At 44.0% G+C, this 9,202-nt stretch overlaps 1 long non-coding RNA gene across 1 annotated transcript; it reads right to left on the bottom strand.

Moving 5' to 3' along the window:
- Nucleotides 1–6,277: 6,277 nt before the first annotated feature.
- LOC124682595 lies at nt 6,278–9,202 on the bottom strand. The gene is made up of 3 exons (XR_006996340.1): nt 9,106–9,202; nt 8,536–8,840; nt 6,278–6,495 (listed from the first exon to the last, which is right to left on the bottom strand). It is a non-coding gene; the product is annotated as an uncharacterized LOC124682595 (long non-coding RNA).

Raw genomic sequence — 9,202 nt, 5'->3', positions numbered from 1 at the left:
AGGAGGCGAGGACATGACTCTGGAAGGAAATACCTGGGCCGACCCAAACGGCGCACGGACGCTGCGACGACATCTCCACTTCGTCGCCCCCGGCGGGGGAGCCCTCCGGGTCGGAGCAGCCGTCGGAGGAGCAGGGGTGGGCTGGTGGAGGGGGAGGATGGGCAGGGGACATGTGGCCGTGGCCGGCGGCCGCCGGAGTGGCGGCCGACGGTGGTTCGCTCGCGTCGCCTATTGCGTCGCCTCTCTCCTGCTGATGGGGTAGACTTGTCTCTCTGCTCTGCTCCCAAATTCAGATCCCAGCATTCGGAAAGCATATGAAGACCCTAGGACTCATCTTGACATAATTGCGGACTCTGAAATGGACCTGCATTTTTTTTTTGTGAAAGGAAATGGATCTGCATTTACAATCACAATGCATCAACAAGGTTAAGATAGGCTGCCAAATTCGCAGATTTGCTAGATGCGGACCGGGGAGGCATGCCACTACGGCTGTCTCTCTCCTCGAGCTTGCCCAAGCATCTGCTCCTGCCCGCTACAACGGGGGCGATTTACACAGAAATAACCCTTTTCTGAAACTATAGTACAGACTGGCCCTCCGGACAAACTATTTCACTCATCTAACTCTTTTGTGTGGGGCTCCTCCCATGGGCGCCACATATGGCCGAGTGGCGCCCGTGCTGCCGGCGCCACACTCCCATCCGACGTGGCGCCCTCGACGCTGAGGTATGCTCGAAACTGACGTGGCGGCATGTGTGGCACCGCCCACACCGGCGCCACACTTTCAAAGTGTGGCGCCCGTGGCAAGGGTGCCACACATCCACTTATGTGTGGCCGCGCGAGCCTGCCCCAGCCCGACCCAGCCATTCTCGTCCCTCTGTTCTTCTTCCCTCAAGAAAGGCGGACGACTCTCTCTCCCCCCCCCCCCTCAAATCCCTACTCAAATCCGTTGAATTTCGTCAGATCTGTCCGTGGAGATCGTTCCCAACCCGTTCCTTGAGGTAATCTCCTCTGTTCCCCTTCTTTTCATCCATTGATTTTTTGTATTTGGTTGTATCTACATGTGAAACCCTAGATGTGGATTTGGTTGATTTGAGGGTGGATGTGGATTTGGTTGGATGTTAGGGTTGTTGAAGTAGGAGAAATGGTAGTGTGCTAGTTTGTATGGGTAGATTATGTTGATTATGGTAACTAATGAACACATGTGTGTATGTGTTGTTCCCATTATGCTAGGGGGATGGAAAGAATTGTTCATGTTCATCATGTGGACAAGGATGCTTTCTTGAAGGGAAACATAGAGCCGGACCCGGAAGAGGTTGATTTGGTATTTGACCTTAGCCCTAGCTTTGCGGAGGTGGTAGCACAAGTGAGGGTTGAGTTGAATTGGAATGAGCCAAATGATGGTGCTGAGCTAGAGGGAAGACATAATGTGGGCTTTGGAATGCACACCCGTTGGAAGACAATGCGTATCAACTCCGAGCAACGTTGGTCCGTTTACAAGGAGACGGTGGCCGGGTCACAAGACAAGGCTTTGGAGTTGTTTGCAACCAAGACGGTTGATGCTCGTATCGAGCTTAACCTTAACCGGCCTTCATCCCCCGTTCGAGAGAGGATTCCACCACCCATGAGCCAAGAAGAAGCCACCCAATCTCCCATTGTCCAATCTCCCATTGCCCAACAACCTCTGTTGGAGAATGAGTATGACGAGCATGACGATGGTGATGATGGTTTCGAGATGAATGACAACAATGTCGGTGATCTGGATAAATATTTGACGCAAGAGGAGATGGACCACTCCATTCCTTATTCCCGATGCTATGCGTCGGACTCGGATGATGATGGACCCGAAGAGGAAGTTGACGAGGGTGGCTTGACGGCTAAGGAAGCCGAAAGAGCCGAGATCTTCAAGAAGGTAACCGGACCAAGGGGAAGGGGGCGTGGGAGGGCAATGAGAAGGACGAGTCCGTTTGGGAGGAGGCTGTGAGGACGGTGCGGAAGAGGGACAAGGAAGAACTTGAGAGGAAGAAGAAGGAGGAGGAAGACAATAAGATGGCCGAGTGTGCCCGTATGCAAAGGGAGTATCAGGAATACATATGGCGCGAGAAGAAGAGGAATGAGAAGATCAAGGCCGAACGGGACCGTCTATGGAGGGAAAAATTCCAGAAGAACTGGCAACTTGCTCAAATAGCGAGGGAGAGGGCCAATAGGATGCACCTAGAGGAGGTGGCTAAGGAGGCTGAGCGCATCAAGGAGGAAAGAGCTCAAGCGGAAGCTTCAAAGACGGAGGAGCGCCACCATTTCTTCGACTCCGTGGTTCAGTTGGCTCGGGACATAAGGGAGAAGGAAGAACCGGCGAAAGAATCTAAGAAGAAGAAGGCAAGGGGGGAGGGAGCCTTTGCCACGCAGTGATGTCCCTTTGGCTATGTTCTTGTTGTTAAACCTTTATGTTGTCGAACCATGATGCTGTGTGAAACTTGATCTTCTCGAATCTTCATGTAGTTGAACCTTATTGTAATTGGAACCTTGATGTCGTCGAACCTTATTTGTTATTTCAACCATTATGCTATGTCGTACATATTCTGTGCAATGTTGTATTTAAAACTGTTGGAATATGGTAGGATTTTTCATGGTTTTAACACAAGTCAATGTGTGGCACCCTTCCCACTTGCGCCACACTGCACTATGTGACGCCCATGGCATCGGCGCCACGCATGTCAACTTATATCAATTTTTAGGTCGAAAACATCCGGGGGCTCCGGATGATTAGTCCTTAGCCGTTTTGGCGACCCTGTTTGTGTGGCGCCCGTGCCTTCGGCACCACATGGTGAGGTGTGGCGCCCATGGCGTCGGCGCCACACAAACGGGATCGCCAAAACGGCTAAGTCCCTAGAGAAATGTCTTACAGTATGTTTTGGGCAAACATAAGTGGATGTGTGACGCCCTTGCCGCGGGCGCCACACAGTGTGGCGCCGGTGTGGGCGGCGCCACACATGCTGCCACGTCAGTTTCGAGCGCACCTCAGCGTCGAGGGCGCCACGTCGGATGGGAGTGTGGCGCCGGCAGCACGGGCGCCACTCGGTCATGTGTGGTGGGCGCCACAAAAGGGTTAGATGAGTGAAATAGTTTGCACGTAGGGTTAGTCTGTGCTATAATTTCAGAAAAGGGTTATTTCTGTGTAAATCATCCTACAACGGGTGCCTCTGTGCTCAAAGCAATCATCGTTGGGGTGTGGCTCCAGTGCTGCAGAACATGCAAAGCTTTCCTTTCTTCTAAGGAGCTAATGAGCTATGTAAGGAGCCCCGCTTCGCTTCTATAGATGGTTAAGGTGGAATCGCTTGAGACCTGGATGTGAGTATGTGACTTTGCCACCCACACCACCTTTCTTGCACCCGCTCGTCTTTGCAGGATGGTGGGGTTTGGACCTGTTGTTCACTCGCCTGACAGGCAAGTGGTTTTTGTGGGTGTCGAGGCAGTTGTGTAGCTAGCCATAGGTCCGGCAAGATAATTGATTCCCTCCTAAAACAATTGATTTCAATATTTTGGCTCATCATCTTGGTTGCTTCCATTTCACCATGGCACCTTTGAATTGTTGAGTTGAGACACACATGTTGGGGTCGGGGAGTTGCAAGCATTAGGGTTTGGGAGTAGTCCTCTTGCTTGGTTGAACTACCATGGGAGGCGTTTCTTGGCCATGTTTGTAACAGTTTTTCATAAATCAATGGACTAGGAAATCTTTTGCCTCCATCGCCTAAATCTGTAGCAATTGCTAAGTCTAGCGTGCTAGCCGCAGCAGCGGCCAGGAATCTGAGCGCCGACGCTAGCATTGCGGCCTTGGAGACGGTCATGGGGCCGGAACCCTAAGCGCGGGAAGTGGGGAGTAGTTGGACTGTGTTCTATAGACTGTGTAGACTGTGGAGTTGGGTTTGGCACTTCAGCTTTAGCTGGAGCTTCACGAGAATACTTGGGATAAGTCTTAACACTAACCGGGTGCGAAAATTGCGTGCCCGGATCGGTTTATGTTTAGGCTGTGTTAATATGCTAGACGCACCCCACGGAAGATCCCCTTTTCATTTCTACTTTTATTATGGAATGGAATATAGAGTATCTTGTTGATGTGAACAACACAATTACCAATTCGATTAGCGACTTATGGTAGACAGGACATTTGGTCCCGGCGACATAAGTACCACTCTATGTCTCGAATAAATGTTAGAACACTGTTCAAAGAGCTGAGGAAAAAATGTGGTTTTTCATGTGCTCTATCCTAACATCATTTGTTGTAGTTTTTCCCGTGTTCTATAATTCTCTGCTTACGATGGCAAAACCTGTCAAAATTATGTATTTATTTATTTTCGAAAAAGGAGGAAAGCCCCCAGGGCTCTGCAGTTATATTATTACAAAGTACCATCCAACTATAGTATGAACAAGCTTCGGTTAGCATACTATAAAGCCACAAAAAATTATAAATAGAACTTATGAGGTGTTAATCCTACATTCCTACTTCAACCATACTGGTTTACGGTACCCCGGGTAACTGTCTCCCTCCGGTCGGCTGCACCTAGATAGGCTGAATCTGCCATTTCAAGTGGAGGGCATATACATCATGGTTAATTTATTTTTTGCGTATTTCGGTAAATTGAAAAGTGGAGTCCAAAACGGTAATGACAATTTTGGTACTTCAACTATGACTGGCTTAGGTCTAATAAAACATGCTGAAGCAAAAAAAAAAATTGTTAGGAGCCACACGCCTTCATTTTTTGGGGCGTATTTTGGTAAATTAACGAGTGGAGTCTAAAACGGGTACTCATGCAAACGACGATTTCGGTAATTCAAGTATGACCGACTTAGGTGTAACAAAATATGTGGAAGTAAGAAAATAAGCTTGTTAGCATCCATACATATTGCTCGAAGTGCATAAAGGTGTCGTCTCCCTATTTGATTGGTTATGTTACTGGTGACTACTCTCAGGATTTTTTATATTTCTTCCTCTCCAAAATATGTTGCCTATAATATCTGACTAAAGTCAAAATAATTAATGTCTGACCAACTATATAGAAAAATTATCAAAATTTTACAATCTCAAATAAATATTGTTAGAACCCTTGTGAAACATATTTTCTTATTTGTATTATAGATGTTCATAATATGTTTTCCCATATTATACCTCTTGACTTTAATCTGGAAGGAGAGAATAGTTCTCTTGCTGCTTGCAGGGGCCGGGCGAAGCTCCCCATAGGAAGATGCCCTACCTTAATTTTTGGTGAATACATTTAGATGCACATGATTTTTTTTGAAAAAATTGATTGGTCATACGTTGAAAATGGATTCAGTATGACAAAGTTATGCTTGTTTAGTGAAAACTACGCAAAAATGACTTTGAACCAAAAATAAAGACTACATACCAAAAACAGGACTCATTTTCTAGGATCAATGTGAATAAGATTGGTTTTCTTACAGAGATTTATCATATCTCGCACTATATAAAAGATAACCTTGAGCTATTTATTATTCATACACGGATAATTGGAGACCTGAGAGATTGATTTGTGAAAGCCACATCATTTTCTCCAACAACATTATCACCTCATTGAGTTGGTGTTGCTTTAACAGTGTAGAAGATAAAAACTAAAAGCGATTTTTAGGCAACAAATATCATCAAGACCGAGTTGCGAACTGACCAAGAGATATTCAAAAGTCTTGAACCATAAAATTACAAAAGAACATTTTAGAAAGGTAAAGCTTTGCTCTATCAATGGACTATGAAAATATTTGTCTCCTGCTCTTGAAAAAAAAAACCCACTTTGTCTCCATCGCTTAAATGTGTAGAAATTGCTAAGCCTAGAGTATAGTTAGTTCAGCAAATTCAGATCATTTGGCAGGTCTATTCTTGAATCCATACGCTACACACAAACAATAAAGTAAACCAACGCCATTGCTGTGTTGCAGTGGTGGTAGCCACCATGATCGCCATGGCAGGCCATATAGCACAGACCACCAGGGTCTCCGCATCATTCCCACACACATGAAATACATCGGAATCAAACAGCCAGTACATTTGCACTACTCACCAGTCTGAGTACATTAAGGAGCTAGCAAATCATGTCACGATGCCAACACTGTTCATCACAATGTTCAAGTCGCGGAGGAAGCTTGGTAGCAAAGCTAGGAGGTCTCAGCAACACATCTGTGAGTGCCAAGCCAAAGTTCACCATGGCATCACCAAGACACAAGCACCTACAAGTAGTCTAGTTGCTAGAGGTAGTGATAAGTTACATAACATGCTAGAGTGGTTCCGAAAATGAAGAGCAGTACATTCCTAACAGTAGAATCCCTTTGGTCCGCTTGTAGTCTAGTTGCTAGAGGTAGCGATAAGTTACATAACATGCCGAGAGTAGTTCAGAAAGTGATGAGCAATACATTCCTAATAGTAGAATCCCTGGGTCTTGTTGTACTTGTAAACTCCATAGCACCTTTCCAAAACCGTTTGCATAGCAGTCACTGAAACGGTCAAACAAAGACACAAGGTCAGTGGTTATTTTCCAGGAGGAATGGGCCATCTATTAACTGTATATAACATGTTTGAGAGTAAGGTAGCACACGGCACACACAGTTTTGCTATATGAAAAGAAACTAGTCAAATTGCTTGTGTGGCTGAGATACTGTACATGTGCTTGTTTTTGAAGATATAAAACTCAAACTTTATATATTATATATTTATGTTTGCTGTCTCTGCATTGCTGTAGTTTTAACTCACAATTTTTACCAATGGCAGAAAATCAGAATATAAATATTTGGAAAGCTATGAATGGTCAGAAATACTACTTCCATACCAAAAATATAAGACGTTTTAGTAGGCTATTTTAGCTTACCAAAACATCTTGTATTATGTAACAGAGGAAGTATTATTTAATGATATATACAAGAAAAGAACCAGGCACCTAAGATGTGTTAGAATCATTTAATTATATATTTGCTTGTTTGTCTGAGCAAGTAGTGAGCATTCATAATTTTGATCTGTATCATCCACTTCAGATCACTATGCATATGTGGAATCTCATGATAGTGAACTTGTGATATGTTACACCAGTAAACCAAATGTGCTCATCACTAGAGGAGAAAGACAGCTTTCGATCCTCCAAAATACCACGAGTATTAGAGATATCCAACATAACTTTGTGGTGGAGCTTATGAACCAAACCTTCTATGAACCAGGATCACTACTGTATCCATTCAATTGATCGCACTAAAAGAAATTATTTGGAACCTAACACGTGATGGAGAAATGTTACATCGGCAGTTCACCATATAGAGCACAATTCTTCTTGCTATGTACATATGATAAAATGTAACAGCAAAAACTGGGAAGCTTGGGTGCCTCAGAGGTGCAAAACTGTAAATTCAACGTAGGTGGTAGCTAGTTTAAAATACTCTGGGCTGCAGAACAGAACAACCGATGAGAAGGGACTTATGGACAGAAGCATGGCAGTCCACAGGGCACAGAATTATGGTACAAACAGCTATCACAGCATTTTCAACGGAATATAAGAGAACTACGTCTGTCAATATGCAATTGTTCCAAGTATTATGTAAAAACTCTTTCCTATTTTAACACAAGCAGCCCTTTTGACAGTTTGTACCAAAATTTAAAAAATCGCCAGCAACAGTATTTTTCAACTTTTTCGCATGAAGCACCAGTATCATAAGTAGTTCATAATCATATGAAACTATGGTACTGATTTCTTAAAAACGGAAATTAAAACCAAGCTATTTTACGTAAATAAAAGGGCACCGAGAACTTCTGAAAGAGAAGAATATCTCACTACAACTTCAACATGTGGTCTTGAAGATACTTTTGCAAAGTCCACAATGCAGCGGAAGAACAGCACATGCAAGTAGATAACTAACTGAGGATTAAAGGCAGGATTAGTTTTATATAGTACACCATAATTTACATAAGTTAATTTCGTTTTTCTTTCCTGTCTTTCCTGTTTTCTCCAATTTTAATATGCTTGTTGTACGTCAAAAAACAGAACATTGCTATACAGACAGATACATAACAAGACAATATACAGTTAAGTAGAAGATATTCCACATCACAGTACTTTGAAAACTTGAGCGCCTATGGTGCGCTTCGATGGATACATTCTCTAGGACCACGGAGTTTTGATTAAAAGTGTCTACAAAGAGTTTCTGACCAGTCACATACGTTTGCACTGATGATCTCTCTTTGCTAATTAGCGACTCGTTCAAAAACGATCTGTGCTAGATGCAAATATTCTCAAGAACACTAATATAGTACCAGCTACAGAAAAAAAAGCAAAATTGCTTGCAGGTCTAACTGGGATGCAGGACAGCATGGTTTAGTGTCGTATGTCATAACAAATAGGTGATACACTATTTCACTTAGGAAAAAGAATCCAGCAAAGATGCAATTGTTTACACATCACCAGAGGCTAAAGTATGTGAAAACATGCTCATAAATATAAATACAACGTGGCACATAAAAACTGTAGATTTGGGGCATAGAACAGGTAATACCTAAACAGCACAACAGCGTCACCTCAATACTTCATCCTCCATATCCTCAGTATTGTAATGGGTAAGATGATGAAACAATGTATCGCGTTGGCGCCCAGTAACCCCACATCGACCAATATAGAACCGATCATCGCCCTCCGAGATTCTTTCACAGGCGACTCACCCGTCACCAGAGCACCAGCACACATGAGCAGCAGGAAGGGGAACGTAGCAAGGACTCCAACCATAACAGAATCCTGGAGCATGTCTCGAATAACCTTTCGAAGAATCTGACGAAGGCCTTTCACGGCAGGCTCTTTGGTACGCTGCATAAGAATTCACACACAGTACAGAAAAAAAAAAACAATTTCAGAAGGATGACATTTATTACATTCTGTGAGGATGGAATAAATGGATGTAGATGCACTTACACCACAGATTGTCTATTTAATTAATGAAAAAACAACAACGGAACTCACTTCTTAATTGGAAAACTGGCAACTGAATTTACAGGATGCACGAGTAAAAAACTCATACTCCCCGAACTATAAATCCCTTGGATCGAAATGTTGGAAGAGCAGAGAAAAGTACCTCCTTGGCGCTGGTGTTGTTGGAGACGGAGGCCATGGAGCGGAGGGCGACGAGCATGAGCGAGAAGGGTAAGAGAATTCCACAGCCGCGCAACGCG

The sequence above is a fragment of the Lolium rigidum genome, chromosome 1 (assembly GCF_022539505.1).
Source record: "Lolium rigidum isolate FL_2022 chromosome 1, APGP_CSIRO_Lrig_0.1, whole genome shotgun sequence".
Taxonomy (NCBI): domain Eukaryota; kingdom Viridiplantae; phylum Streptophyta; class Magnoliopsida; order Poales; family Poaceae; genus Lolium; species Lolium rigidum.
Note: the sequence above shows the minus strand (reverse complement) of the source record. Positions and strands in the feature narration are given on the sequence as shown.